General features: G+C 49.9%; 5 pseudogenes; all 5 read right to left on the reverse strand.

The window, feature by feature from the left end:
* Positions 1-3,919: 3,919 nt before the first annotated feature.
* Positions 3,920-4,038, reverse strand: LOC143931054 (5S ribosomal RNA; annotated as a pseudogene).
* Positions 4,039-4,348: 310 nt separating this feature from the next.
* LOC143931703 (5S ribosomal RNA) lies at positions 4,349-4,467 on the reverse strand (annotated as a pseudogene).
* Positions 4,468-4,570: 103 nt separating this feature from the next.
* Positions 4,571-4,689, reverse strand: LOC143932178 (5S ribosomal RNA; annotated as a pseudogene).
* A 534-nt stretch (positions 4,690-5,223) lies between these two features.
* LOC143931430 (5S ribosomal RNA) lies at positions 5,224-5,342 on the reverse strand (annotated as a pseudogene).
* Positions 5,343-12,582: 7,240 nt separating this feature from the next.
* LOC143932149 (5S ribosomal RNA) lies at positions 12,583-12,701 on the reverse strand (annotated as a pseudogene).
* Positions 12,702-15,316: the final 2,615 nt, after the last annotated feature.

The raw sequence follows: 15,316 nt of genomic DNA on the forward strand, positions 1-15,316 counted from the left end.
CCTCCTCTAAGACCAAGGGAGTCTCAATTCTGATCTCTAGCAGGCTCCCCTGGGTTCTCCAGGATTCTCTGGTGGACCCTGGGGGCCGATATCTTTTTCTTAGGGGCCACATTGGAGAGCGCCTTTTTACATTTGCCACTGTGTACGCTCCCAATGATCACCAAGACACGTTCCTCAGAACTACCCTGCACAGATTATGTGACTTTCGGGAGGGCCAGTTGATATTAGGTGGGGACTTTAATGTCAACTTTCGCCATCGGTTGACACTTCTGCCTCTTGCTCCTCGCTCCTCATTTCCTCTAGAAAGCGGATTACTAAGTGTTTACTGAATGACCAATTAGTTGATGTCTGGTGTCTGCAACACTGGGGAAAGGGACTACTCTTTTTGCTCTTCCCCTCACAAATCATACTTGAGGATAGACTTCTTCTTGATTCCACATGACCAACTGCACTTGGTGAGCTCTTCCTCCATCGGCCATATTACTTGGTCCGACCACGCTCCTGTAGCCCTTACCTACACCCTCTCTAGGAACCCCTCACCTAGGTCTCTATTCTGGCGCCTTAATGAGAGCCTCCTCCAGATACCGGAAGTTTTAGCAGATGTGACCAGGGAATTTGACCTTTATTTCCAAGAAAACTAAATGCAGGACTGCGACCCGGGGATAATTTGGGAGGCTCACAAGTCAGTACTCAGCAGGGTACTTATCAGGCACGGGGCGCGCATCAAACGAACACGGAAGGAACAGCTTGCTAATCTGTTTCGTGAACTTGCCTCTGTGGAAGCGAAACATAAACATGCCCCCTCACGGACCTTAGAGATTGAATTGGGGACACTCCGTACCCATATTGCTGACCTACTCCATTATAAAGCGAATGCGGCACTCCAGTTTTGTCGTAAACTGACATAGGAGTCAGGGGACTAATGCGGAAAAATCTTAGCCAGGTCGGTAAAGGAGTTGAAATCTGCCTCTTACATACCACAGTTGATAGATGAGAATGGCCAGAGGGCCTCTACCCCAACCCAAATAGCCGAAGACTTTGAAAAATGTTACTCTGATCTCTACAACCTGCCAGATTCAGGGTCTGGACAGGACAATATAAACAGATATGTAACTGGTTCTGGTCTACCAACCCTCTCATCGAAATCACGGGAGTACTTGGAGGACCCGATCACACTGGAAGAAGTCCAGACGGCCGTGGCACCTCCGAAGGTGGGTAAGGCTCCGGGCCCTGATGGATATACCGCACAAATCTATAAGACCTTCCTCCCTATTCTCGGCCCGCGCTTAGTGTATTTATTTAATACTCTGAGCTCGAATGGGGATTTTCCTGAGGATACCCTTGGAGTCCACATCTCGTTGATACCTAAGGAGGGCAAAGACCCGGGCCTATGTGGGAGCTACAGACCCATTTACCTCCTAAATTCGGTCCTAAAACTATTCTCTAAAATCCTCTCCACGTGATTGGCACATCACTTGCAGTTATACATATTGACCAGTTAGGTTTTATTCCCACCAGGGAAGATAGGGACAACACCATTAAGGTGCTTACCCTGGTCCATAAAGCATAAAGTCATCTGGGACCCCTTGTCTTTTTCGTGAGTACTCATGCCGAGAAGGCTTTTGATCGGGTCAAATGGACATTCATGTTCTCGGTCCTTCGCCATATAGGTCTGAGTGAACGGATGCTGGCATGGATAAGTAAGATATACTCACGCCCTTCAGCTCAAGTCAAAGCGAATGGGGTGCTCTCATCTCCCCTTGACATCGGGAATGGGACCAGACAGGGTTGCCCCCTGTCGCCCCTGTCATTGGAACCCTTTCTCTCCACAATTCGACAAAACTCAGACATAACGGGACTCCAAATGGGTACCATTGAGTGCAAGATATCTGCCTACGCGGATGACATGCGGTTCTCGCTGACGAATCCCAGAGTTTCCTTGCCAAATCTCCTTTGGGAATTCCAGATATACGGGATACTTCTTGAAATCAGAGGCCATGGGGGTTGCAGTCCCCCCGCAAATGTTAATAGACTTGCAGTCCAATTTTCGATTTAAATGGACCCATACAGCCCTTAAGTACTTAGGTACTTACATTCCACCGGACATCGCACGTACGTTTATGTTGAACTTCCCCCCACCCCTTGTCACTAAGATTCGCAGTTTGCTTCAAGGGTGGCATTCTGGCCTCCATTCCTGGTTCAGGAGATGCAATCTCATTAAAATGAACATACTCCCTAAATTTACCTATCTTTTCCAAGCTCTCCCGATCCAGATTCCAATCCCGTTTTTTAAGCAAGCTCAATCCTTGCTCACTCAATTTAACTGGGCCCACAAAAATCCCAGATTTAAGCGGTCACAGCTGACATTGTCTAAACAACAGGGAGGGTTGGTTCTCCCTGACTTGCGACGCTACTACCTGGCCTCCCATCTGGGGCGTGTATTGGACTGGAATCGAAACAAACTTTCTAAGCTCACTCCCAAATTCCGCTAAGAAGCGCCATGTGGTGCTATAAGGATTTACCCACAGAATTGATGTCACATCCCACTATAGGGGCTTAGTTGAAAGTCAGTCACCTGATCGTTACCCAAAACACACTCACGTCTTTGTCTTCCTCCCTATTTCCCATACGTGACCATCCGAACTTTGAACCGGGGACCCACTTAGAAATTCCAACCTAGACAATGCGTCTAAATTCGTCATTGATTCTTTCTCAACCCTAACAGATCTGACAGGGCTTTTACAACTGCCTTTTTGGAGAGCGGCTCAACGACATCATTTTCTCCATTCCATCCCCAATCCTCAAACATTCGCCCGCCCTCAGACGGAGTTTAAGACCCTATGTAGAAGTGAAGGCCCTTTGGCCCACATTCTCTCTCAAACAGATTACCCACACTTAACCTGTCTGTCCAACTGGGAAAAGGACCTTAATTGCTTGTTTTCCCCAGCACAGAAACAACGCATTATCACTTTGGATCTCAAAACCTCGCTGTGCACGAAGATACAGGAGACTAATTTTAAACTTCTCACCAGGGGGTATTTGACACCATCAAAGCTACAGAAATGTTTCCCCTCTTCCTCGAACATATGCTGGAGGTGTGGAGAAGAAGAGGGCACGTTGCTCCACATTTTTTGGTCCTGCCCCAGCTTGGTGGACTTCTGGACAGAGATCCGATGCATAACACAAAAATTCACAGACTTCTCCATCCAGGAAGAGGCTGCATTCTTTCTCTTGCACCATTCACAGATTCCCATTAAGAAGTACAAAAAAATCTATTTTACGGCGTGTGATAAATGCGGCGAAATCCTGCATCCCTCTCTATTGGAAAAAATGTTCCTCCCCTTTCATTATTCACTGGCTTAGGAAAATAGAGGACATAAAAAAAAATGGAGGACTTGATCCTCACATCACAAGGTAAACAAGAATTTTTTAAACAAACCTGGGACATCTGGAATACCTTTATATTCTCGCTGGAAGGATGTCGCCTGCTATCGCCTTAGTGCTCTGAGCTTTCCTTGACTGGCCCCTTGGACAGTGGCTGCCATCGTGTCTCGTTCCCCTCTTCTCCTTTCCTGATCTTTCACCCCTTCTCTTTTCTGCCTTCCTCCCCTATCTCTCACCCCCTCCACCCCCTCTCTCTTTTGGAAAGAGTGGAAAATTGGGAATGACGGCCCCACACCCCCCTCTGGATGGATTATGCCGGAGGGACCTGGGGTTTGTGTGACCCTGGATCTTGGTACAGTACTTTATCCGTGCCTCAAATCATTGTGATTGATGGAAGGCAGACTCACAGTTGCGAATATACCTGTATCAAGTATTGTTCAGCTGCTTTTTGCTCTGTATTTCTCTCTTGCATTATGTACTCGGGGGACCGTCTTCCCCTGTTTGGAGAAAAAATTATATTTGAAAAAAAAACAGAAGCCTACGACACCTGGTATTCCCAGGCGGTCTCCCATCCAGGAATTAACCAGGCCCGACCCTGCTTAGCCTCCAAGATCAGACGAGATTGAACGGATTCAGGGTGATGTGGCCGTAGCCAATATCTTCAGGCTCTCTCAACTCTCTTGACAAATGCCAAGATGGTCACCTTGGGAACAAGCGGAAAAAAATAAGTCAACGGCAACAACATAAAAAGAAGCCTACGGCATCTGGAAATCCCAGGCGGTCTCCCATCCAGGTACTAAACTGGTCCCAACCCTGCTTAGCCTCTGAGATCAGATGAGATCTTTCAGGGTGATGTGGCCGTAGGAGATTTCTTCAGGCACTCTCAACCCTCTTGACTAATGCCAAGTTGGTCACTTTGGGAAACAAACAAAAAAAACAAGTCAACGCCAACAACATAAGAAGAAGTCTACAGCACCTAGTATTCCCTGGTGGTCTCCCATCCAGGTATTAACAAGGCCCGACCCTGTTTAGTCTCTGAGATCAGACGAGATCTGGTGCTTTCAGGGTTATGTGGCCATAGGCAAGCTCTTCAGGCACTCTCAACCCTCTTGACAAACACCAAGATGGTCACCTTGGTAAACAAACAAAAAAAAAAAAACAAGTCAACGCCAACAACATAAAAAGAAGCCTACAGCACCTAGTATTCCCAGGTGGTCTCCAATCCAGGTACTAGCAAGGCCCGACCCTGTTTAGCCTCTGAGATCAGAGGAGATCGGGTGCTTTCAGGCTTATGTGCCCATAGGCAATCTCTTTGGGCACTCTCAACCCTCTTGACAAATGCCAAGATAGTCACCTTGGGAAACAAGCGAAAAAAAAACAGGTCAATGTCAACAACATAAAAAGAAGAGTATGGCACCTGGTATTCCAAAGCCATCTCCCATCCAGGGACTAACTAGGCCCAACCCTTCTTAGCCTCAGAGATGAGAAGAGATAGGGCTCTTTCAGGGTGATGCTGCTGTAAGCGAACTCTTTGGGCACTCTCAACCCTCTTGACAAATGCCAAGATGGTCACCTTGGGAAACAAACAAAAAAAACAAGTCAACGCCAACAACATAAAAAGAAGCCTGCGGCATCTGGAAAACCCAGGCGGTCTCCCATCCAGGTACAAACCGGTCCCAACCCTGCTTAGCCTCTGAGACCAAACGAGATTGGGCACTTTCAGGGTGTTGTGCCCGTAGGCTATTTCTTAGTGCACTCTCAACCCTCTTGACAAATGCCAAGATGGTCACCTTGGGAAACAAGGGAAAAAAACAGGTCAACGCCGACAACATAATGAGAAGCCTGCGGCACCTGGTATTCCCAGGCTGTCTCCCATCCAGGTACTAACCAGGCCCATCGCTGCTTAGCCTCTGAGATCAGATGAGATTGGGCTCTTTCAGGGTGATTTGGCCGTAGGCACTCTCTTTGGGCACTCTGAAGCCTCTTGACAAAGGCCAAGATGGTCACCTTGGGAAACAAGCTAAAAAAAACAGGTCAAAGCCAACAACATAATAAGAATCCTACGGGGGGCGTGGTCTGGATGGCAGCGGGTAGAGACGCACGGCACTGAAGCTCCACTCCTGGCCTGCCTCTGTAGCTAACTGCCGGCACCTTACTTTGGCTTATTATGGGCAAATCGAAGCGCCACAGGGAGCCCAGCTCTCAGGGACTGAGCACACGGTCCTCCTCGGCTCCTCCGCCGCTTATAACGGATTATTTTAGCCCGGAGGCAGCGGGACACCACGAGGCCAAGATGGCGCCGGCGGCCGCGCCTGCGGAGGACTCCCCTGCATCCCGCACATCGGAGGGACCTGGCAATCTGGGGTTCGAACCGGAGGGGCTCCTGACATCCGCGGGAGGCGTTGCTGGTACCTTACACTCCCGGGCTGCACATACATCTTCCTCAGGCAGCTACAGAGGGGATGGACAGCAGGTGCAGCAGCCCCTGCCCAACATGGCACAGACAGTGCTTTCTACAAGCTCTTCTGCAGTACCTGGTGCCTGGAATGCTGACAGCTGTACTACGGAAGGAGGTGAGAACGCTGGGTATGCCACTGACTATCCCCCTCTCACTCGTGAGGGAGAGGGGACATTACATGGAGTCCATCCTCCTGACAGCCTGTCCCAGTCGTTCCCTCCCTGCCTGATAGCCCCTGTGTCACCTACACAGGGACAGCAGGATCACTCATCCCAGTATACCTCCCCATGGGATTCCCCCACTCCAACATGGGATCCGTGCCCCCTTCCTCATCGGTCCCAGGGGACCAAGACAACATCCGCTCCCCCAGCGCCTCTCCAGGGACCGCGGTCTCAGCCTCGTGCCCACTCCAGGGCACCGCGACCTGTGGACTACCCCGACCCTCTCCCCTCGCCGGGTGGGACCCGTGGTCTTTCGGCTCAGATGTCCCGCCGCCCTCCCCCTAGCCCATTGATCCCGGGGGTTGGCGCGGCTCGGGCAGCTCGTGTGGACCTGACGGGAGATGCTGGAGGTCCTAAGTAAGATGACTCCGATCCTGAACCGTGCACCTCTTGGAGAGATTACGTTCGTTGTATGCCCACGAAGCAGGACTTTCGTATGCTTATTCAAGAGGTCCGTGAAACTTGCAGGTCTGAGATGAATATGCTGCGTACGGACTTACACCATCTTTCTACCAAGGTGTCCTCCTTGGAAGATGAGCATGAGGGCACTAAACTCGAGATCTCCCACATCCACTCCCAGCTGGCTTCGCAGGCGAGTACCCTCCGCGACTTCCAGCGCCATCTTGAGGATTTAGATAATAGAGGCAGACGGAATAACATTAGAGTCCACGGCCTTCCGGAAGCGACTCAGGACGAGGACTTATCCATCACGCTTCAAGCCATCTTTAACAGTATCCTGGGCTGCCCTGAACGCCAAAAGATCAAGCATAGAGCCCTCCGGCCGCGGGGGCCGGGTTCTAAACCACGCGATGTGATATGCAGAGTTCATAATTACTCTCTTAAAGAAGAGATTATGAGAAAGGCCCGCAACATGCACGCTATTGACTTTGATGGAGCCTCCATTCAACTCTTCCCGGACCTGTCGTGGCTAACTCTTCAGCAACGGTGTTCCCTACAACCTCTTTTGTCACTTTTACGTGAAAATGACTTCCGCTATCATTGGGGCTTTCCTTTTAGTCTCACGGCCAAGAAAGATGGGAGATCCACAACGCTCCAATTCCCGGAAGAACTCCAGTCTTTCTGCAGAGATCTGGACATTTCCGTCCCACCCACTCTCCCGGTCCCACCGTCACGTCCGGTTCCTTGGACCCAGGTGGTGGGTCGAAAACGCATGGGTCCCGGCCCGGCTGGAACCCCCCCCCGCCATCCTGGGGACGACGGGCTTAGGCCCTTATCATGGTCACCGTTGCATCTTGGAACTTACACTCTGGACTGTTCTGTGCCTTCTTAACGCTGGGCCTTTAGCGGGTTTATGTTGGGATTTGACGCTGTGAGCCCTCCCCTCCTGGGGCGGTCCCCCCTCAAGGGGGGTGCTGTCCTGGGGGGGGCTGTCAGCGTTTCTGGTTATCATTTGTTTTTTGTGTTTTTTTTTTAATGTGGGATGCTCTTACCAAGCCCATTACCCCGCGGGTGGGAGTTACTTTACTTGGAGTTGTTCTGTTGGGGGTCCTCCCCTGCCGGCGCTCCTCTTGCGGGGCGCCGGCTCGGAGGACTCCTTTAAGTTCTGTTGTGAGGTCCTGGGCCCCTCTAGCTTTCCCCCAACTTTCCTAGTTCTCCCCCGGGGGGACTACCATCCTGTTGAATTGTTCCCTGGTTCTACTGTTTGATAGTTTGGCTGTGTGGGACTGAGGTTAAAGGCTTAACTAAGGGTGGTACGTGAGGTGCAGCCCATCACATGCTGCTTGGGCCAGGTGCCGGCCCCTATCCTCTTTTTTGTTTTTTTTAGCTTTATCTGTAGGCAGGCCTGGGAGTTGCGTATCTCTCCCTTGGTCATCTATTTCACCCCCCTCGGAGTTTCCCGACTGGCCTCCTATCTGGCGATTTTGCTAGTTAGGCCACTTTATTAGTTAGGCCACATTATTGAGATTCTGTCGTTAAACGTAAAGGGCCTGAACTCCAATATTAAACGTAGTCTGGCCCTTCGTGAGTTCAAGCGCTCAAAGGCAGACATTATCTTCGTCCAGGAGACTCACCTCCTGAAGTCAGGCACCTTGTCGTTTGCCCACAGACACTTCCCACAGACGTACCTTGCCTCCAACACACGCAAACGGGCTGGCGTAGAGATCCTTTTTAAACAAGGCTCCCCCTTCCAATTACATTCACAATATGTAGATCCACTGGGTCACTATCTTATTTTGCGGGGCGCGTGGAAGGGGTCCAACCTAACTTTATGCAATATTTATGCGCCCAACACCAACCAGGTTCCCTTCCTCTCCAAAGTGTTTAAACGGTTGTACTCCTCGCCCCACCAATTTTTGGTAGTTGGAGGGGACTTCAACGTGGCCTTCTCCCCGACTCTAGATAGGCTTTCAGTTACCACGGGGAGGGCCGGTGTTATGGATGATAGGAAATCCACCTCGTTCTGCCAGCTGATCAGAAAGTATGCCCTGTTTGACGCATGGCGCACGATGTACCCTTCCGCTAAACAGTTCACGTTTTATTCTCACCCTCACAAGTCCCACTCCCGCATTGATCATTTCTTTGTAAACGCTCCCACACTCCGCACATGCACGAGTTCAGACATTCAGGCGATTTTGTGGTCTGATCATGCGCCAATCACTCTATCACTGGCCCTTGCCCCAGGCTCCTCACGTGCTTGCCACTGGCGGCTTAATTAATTTTTACTTAAACATGATCCTTCCAGGTCTGAATTGGAGAGTACTCTGAGGCTCTACTTTGCCGAAAATACCTCTCCTGAGGTGTCTCTGACCTCGGTGTGGGAGGGCCACAAGGCAGTGTTTAGAGGTCAGTGTATTGCTCTATCTACGGCCATGAAGCGGAATGCGAACAAGGCGAGACAGCTTCTGCTCAGCAGGTTACATGATCTGGAGGCAAGCCTCCTGCGATCCCCTACGGTTCACACGCTTAGGGCTTTAGTGAGCACCAGGGCGAGCTTACGGGACCTAGAGGTTGGGAAGACGGAGAAGGCTCTTCTTCGTCTGAGACAAACTTTCTATGATAAAGCAAACAAATCCCATACACTTTTAGCAAGGCAACTTCGTGAGAGGACTGCGGTCACCTCACCCGTCTCCATCAAAGATGCGACTGGCACTTTACAATCACACCCTTCCAAAATCACCCAACTTTTCCATGATTATTATTCCGCCCTTTACAATGACCTGAGCGTTCCCCATAACCCTCCGACACCCGCTTTGGCCCAAGCAATTGACAAATATCTGTCGGACTGTGACCTCCCAAGGCTCTCCCCCACGGCTCTAACTAGCCTTAACTCTCCAGTTGTAGATGAGGAAGTAGAGGACATAATTAAAGCCCTCCCTAACAACAAGGCTCCTGGGCCTGATGGCCTGCCTTACCTTTACAATAAATCTTTTCTGCCGATCCTGCTTCCCCGACTTACTTCACTATTTAATGCTTTCATGTGCACGACAACCATCCCGAGGGATATGCAAACGTCCTTCCTGACCATGTTTCCCAAACCTGGGAAAGACCACACTCTATGCTCTAATTATAGGCCAATAGCTCTCCTAAATTCGGATTTAAAAATTTTTACTAAGTTATTGGCCAACAGACTGAATGCTTTTATGCCCTCATTGATACATAAGGACCAAGTGGGGTTCATCCCCGGTCGTCAGGCAGGGGATAATACCAGGAGAGTGATTGACCTCGTGGAGGTGGCGAACAGGAACAATACGGAAGCATTACTCCTTAGTTTGGATGCTGAAAAGGCCTTCGATAGGCTAGGCTGGCCCTTCCTGTTCGCCGCGCTCCGGAGGGCGGGGGTGGTTGGCCCTTTCCTACAGGCTATCTCTCACCTCTACTCGTCCCCACTGACCCTGGTTAGGACCCAGTTTGCCCTCTCTCCCGCGCTACCTATCACTAATGGAACTCGGCAGGGATGCCCTCTATCCCCTCTCTTGTATGCCCTGTGCATCGAACCCCTTGCTGCCCGTATAAGGCTAAATCCGAACATTCATGGCATCCCGGTCCAGACAAGGGACTTTAAAGTGTCCCTGTTTGCGGATGATGTCCTCCTATCCTTGACTCAGCCACATATTTCCCTGCCGAATCTCCATAAAGAATTGAACGCTTACAGCCTTCTCTCGGGCTACAAAATCAATAATTCAAAGACGGAAGCCCTACCCCTTAATATGACCCCGAGGACTTTGTCCACTCTGTCTCACTCCTTTCACTACGCTTGGAAGACATCCTCTCTAAAATATCTGGGGGTACATCTTACTCCGTCCTATGGGACTCTATATGAAGCTAATTTCCCCCAACTTTTTAAGGACATTAGGGCGTCCCTGGCCAAATGGAAATTACTAAAACTGTCCCTCTTTGGCAGGTTAGCGACCATTAAGATGACCATCCTCCCTAGACTTCTCTACCTCTACGAGACTCTACCCATCCCTATCCCTCTGGCGCACCTTAGGTCGCTCCAGGGTGACCTTCTACGGTTTTTTTGGAACTATGGAAGGCACCGGTTAGCACGGTCTGTACTATTTGCCCCACGCTATCCCCACGCTATTCCCCAATGTAACCAAATATTATTTAGCGGCCCAACTTAGACCGATAGCTTCGTGGAGTACGCTACACGCCTATAACCGCTGGTCCCAAATCGAGAAGCTGTGGTTGGCCCCTACGAATCTTAACTCCATGTTGTGGAGCACGGAAATTAGCCTTAGTAAATATCAATTATTGGGACCAATAGCGCTGGTTCGCACTTTATGGCTCCGCTCCAAAAAAGTGTATCCGCTGTCCTCCCCAACCTCCCTGGCCACCTCTTTCTTGTTTACTCCCACTGTTCCGGATAGTCTGACATCTTGAATGTCCCAACCCTGGTTTAGCAGGGGTCTCTTTCGTTTTGGTCAGCTGGTGGACACTAGGACTAAGTTACTTAGATCATTCCAGGAATTAAAGGATTTATATGATTTACCTAAACAAGCATTCTATAGCTATCTGCAGATCCGCCATTTCGCACAATCTTTTACACTGACCCTATAATTCTCCCCTTTAACTGAGTTTGAAAAGGTATGCCTGGAGGGCTCGTCTCCGAAGGGCATGATCTCACGTACATACCAAATTCTAATAGCGGATTCCTCTTTGACGGGTCCGCGGCACGCGTATATGGATAAATGGGACAGGGACTTGGGGGAGGCCGTGCCCTTGGAGACCTGGCAGCGGGTCTGGTCACGTGCAGCTAAAAGCTCCGTTTGCACTTTATATAAGGAAAATCAATACAATGTTATGCTGCATTGGTATCAAACGCCGTCCCTGCTCCATTCTATTTACCCCTCCGCGGACTCCCGCTGTTGGCGCTGCCGTAGTGCAGTTGGGACACTGTTCCATATTTACTGGACTTGTCCACGAGTTGTCCCCTATTGGGAAATGGTTAGGGCCTTATTATATACCATTTTTGAAGCACAAATACCGTTAGACCCCAAGCTGTTTCTCCTGGGCCTCCCTCCTGCCACATTTTCCCGATTCTCCCAATTCCTGTTAGCCCATGTGCTGACGGCTGGGCGCTGCCTAATTGCCCTAAAATTGAAGAAACAGGAGATTCCTTCACTAGTTGAGTTACACACTAGAATTAGAGACATCAGGCGTATGGAATATCTTACAGCTTCCCTAAATAACACGCTTGACAAACATAACAAGGTATGGGATCTTTGGGATAGGATGGAGGCATCCGCCTTCTGAGTGTGGAGGGGGAGGGGGCGCGGGGTCGGTGGGTCAGAGGGGCGTCCTTTACTTTACTTTTCTTTCTTTTACTTCCCTTTTCTTTTCTTTCTTCTTCTTTATCTACTCTACACCTTTTCTCTCCCATTCTAGGGCTGTTCGCACGATTCTTCGTGTTCTTGTTCACCTTTCCTATTTTCCTTCTTTCTCCTTAAGCTCCCTTCCTATTTTTTTGGTCACAGAAAGGTTTGTTAAATTGATCGGTAGCAGGCTGCAGGAATCTGACTCTCCCGGTAACTGAGTGTCATTGTACTGTAATGCTTGAGTGGATGCAATGCTGTATTCTTTGCCTTTGCTTACTGTGGTCTGTGACCGCTTACTTTTATTGCCTGTGCCTTATTGTTCCTTCTTTGATTTCTTTGTCTCACTTGAAATTTCAATAAAATGTCAGTTTTAAAAAAAAAAAAGAATCCTACGGCATCCGGTATTCCCAGGTGATCTCCCAATGAAGACACTAACCAGGCCAGATCCTGCTATGGCACCTGGTCTTCCCAGGCAGTCTCCCCTCCAGGTACTAACCAGGCCCATCGCTGGTTAGTACAACATAAAAAGAAGCCTATGGCACCTGGAATTCCCAGGCGGTCTCCCATCCAGGTACTAACCAGGCCCAACACTGTTTAGCCTCCGAGATTGGGCGCTTTCAGGTTGATGGGGCCGTAGGTGATCTCTTCCGGCACTCTCAACCCTCCTGACAAACGCCAAGATGGTCACCTTGGGAAAAAATTGAAAAAAAAACAGGTGAAGGCCAACAACATAAAAAGAAGCCTACAGCACCTAGTATTCCCAGGTGGTCTCCAATCCAGGTACTAGCAAGGCCCAACCCTGTTTAGCCTCTGAGATCAGAGGAGATCGGGCGCTTTCAGGGTTATGTGCCCATGGGCAATTTCTTTGGGCACTCTCAACCCTCTTGACAAATGCCAAGATAGTCACCTTGAGATACAAGCGAAAAAAATACAGGACAATGTCAACATAAAAAGAAGAATACGACACCTGGTATTCCAATGCCATCTCCCATCCAGGTACTAACTAGGCCCAACCCTTCTTAGCCTCAGAGAAGAGAAGAGATAGGGCTCTTTCAGGGTGATGCTGCTGTAAGCGATCTCTTTGGGCACTCTCAACCCTCTTGACAAACGCCAAGATGGTCACCTTGGGAAACAAGCAAAAAAATGAAAAATAAGTCAGAAGCTAGAGACAATACGGCCCGAGTCCTCAATTTAATCCATGCGGCGCATGTACAGGGAAGGCCCTTGCTTATGTTGTCAACAGACGCCGAGAAGGCCTTTGACAGGGTGGCCTGGCACTTTATGCAGGCCACCCTGGAACATATAGGTCTTGGCCCCAACATGATGAGCTGGGTAATGTCGCTTTACTCCACGCCGTCGGCAGCGGTACGGGTGAACGAGTGGTGCTCGGACTCTTTCCCCATCACTAATGGGACGAGGCAGGGGTGCCCTCTGTCTCCCCTAATTTTTATTCTGAAACTGGAACCACTTATGTGTCACGTTCAGAATGACCCGAATATTACTGGCATATCCAAACCCTCTGCACACCACAAAATTGCGGCGTACGCTGACAATCTAATTTTTTTCGTCTCCAATCCACACATTTCGCTTCCCAATATACTGGCGGCTCTCCAGCGATACGGCAGCCTATCAAACTATAAAATCAATTGCGCCAAGTCGGCTGTATTGAATATATCGGTCCCGGATGGTGAGGCCAAGAGGCTACGCTCTGCTATTCCATTCTACTGAGCTGAAAAATCTATACGTTACCTGGGCGTTGACATCGCAGCGGATTTGGCGCAATTGTACCCGCTTAATTTTGTCCCTCTCCTGAATAGACTGAAATCTGATTTGGGAAACTGGCATGCTTTAACACTGACCTGGTTCGGGAGCTGTAATGCATTCAAAATGATGGCCCTCCCGCGGATCTTATACTTGTTCCAGACATTACCGATCCGGTTACCCCCAATTGTTTTCAGACAACTGCAGGTGCTGCTCCGGGACTTTATTTGGGCGCGCAAACCGCCCAGAGCTCGTTTGCAATTGCTTGCCAGACCAAAGGACAAGGGGGGTCTGGGTCTCCCTGATCTGAGACAATACTACAGAGCGACTCTGCTAGCTAGAGTCGTTGATTGGCATTGTAATGGCCCACACAAGCAGTGGGTGGAGATGGAGATTGAGGATGGATCCATTCCCATATTGACCTCCCCGTGGCTCCTGTCCTCCCTACCAAAAGACCTCAGAGATCACCCCGTAGTGGGAGCTACGTTGGCTGTTGTGCGGAGGTTGTTCCGCTGCACACACATTGCTCCCCTGCCTTCACCAATGACTCCGGTTATAGGTAATCCAGACCTCCCACCGGGATTTACCAACAAGAAACTGCGACAGTTGACAGTGGTGGGGAAACAGCGCCTGGGAGAGGTGTGGCCCTCGGGAGGGCTCCCGACCACGCAAACTGTCGCCGAGCTTTCTGACCCTCCGCTGGACTTGTTTAGTGCTTATCAACTTCGTCACTTTCTTCTGGCCATACAAAGGGCCCCCTACACTCCTTGAGACCTGACGCCCTATGAATCCATCTGTCACAAAAGGGAACCTGTGTGACACAGCCTCTCCCTCTCCCCCTGTACAACCTATTGAGTAGTCAGGAGGAGGAGTCGACCCCACCATTTATCCACAAATGGGAGAGGGACTTAGGCATCACATTTACCCCACAACAGATAGGGAAGATCCTGACCTTAGTACATAAAGCTTCCATCGCAAACCAATATCAAAAATCAGGATACAAGATAGTCTCACGCTGGTATAGAGTCCCATACCTTCTGAATAAAATGAATAGATCGATCCCGGATGTTTGTTGGAGGTGCAATTCAGATACGGGGACCATGGGACACATTTTCTGGGCATGCCCGGCCTTGAGGAACTTTTGGGTGGAGGTGACAGACAACCCAGCAGCGTGTCTTCTACACTTGACCGAACAGCCTGTTCAAAAATACAAAAAAACCCTCACGATGCAACTCATGAACGCCGCCCGGGCCTGCATTCCCACACTGTGGAGGCAGCCTCAGCCCCCATCCAAGGTGCTGTAGTACTCCAAAGTCAATCATATTCTCTGGATGGAAGAATTGACCGCCACCCTTCACAACACTGAAGAGGCATTTAGTGTTACATGGAGGCCCTGGAGGTATTTTACTGGTACTCGAGACTACATTCGGGAGGTGAGCAGTGCCCCTGTCCCAGAAAACGACTGAACATCTAACGTTTACCTACGTAGGCCACGTCTGCCCTGGGTGGCATTCCCCCCCTCCCTTTTTGTCTTTATTTTTTATTTTTTCCCCGCCGCCATCCCCCCCCTCCTCTCTCTCCGTCTTTGCACTCTCTTCTCCCCCCGTCCTCCCTTTTGACTATGCCTTGTCTCCTTACTAGCCTTCGGGACCCAGAAGAACCCCAGGGTTCTGGACACGACCGGCTCATATTTTACTCTGGTTCACATAGGT

This window comes from Lithobates pipiens, unplaced genomic scaffold, assembly GCF_037356315.1.
Source record: "Lithobates pipiens isolate NorthernLeopardFrog02 unplaced genomic scaffold, aLitPip1_a1.2 Scaffold_25, whole genome shotgun sequence".
In the NCBI taxonomy this organism is placed as follows: domain Eukaryota; kingdom Metazoa; phylum Chordata; class Amphibia; order Anura; family Ranidae; genus Lithobates; species Lithobates pipiens.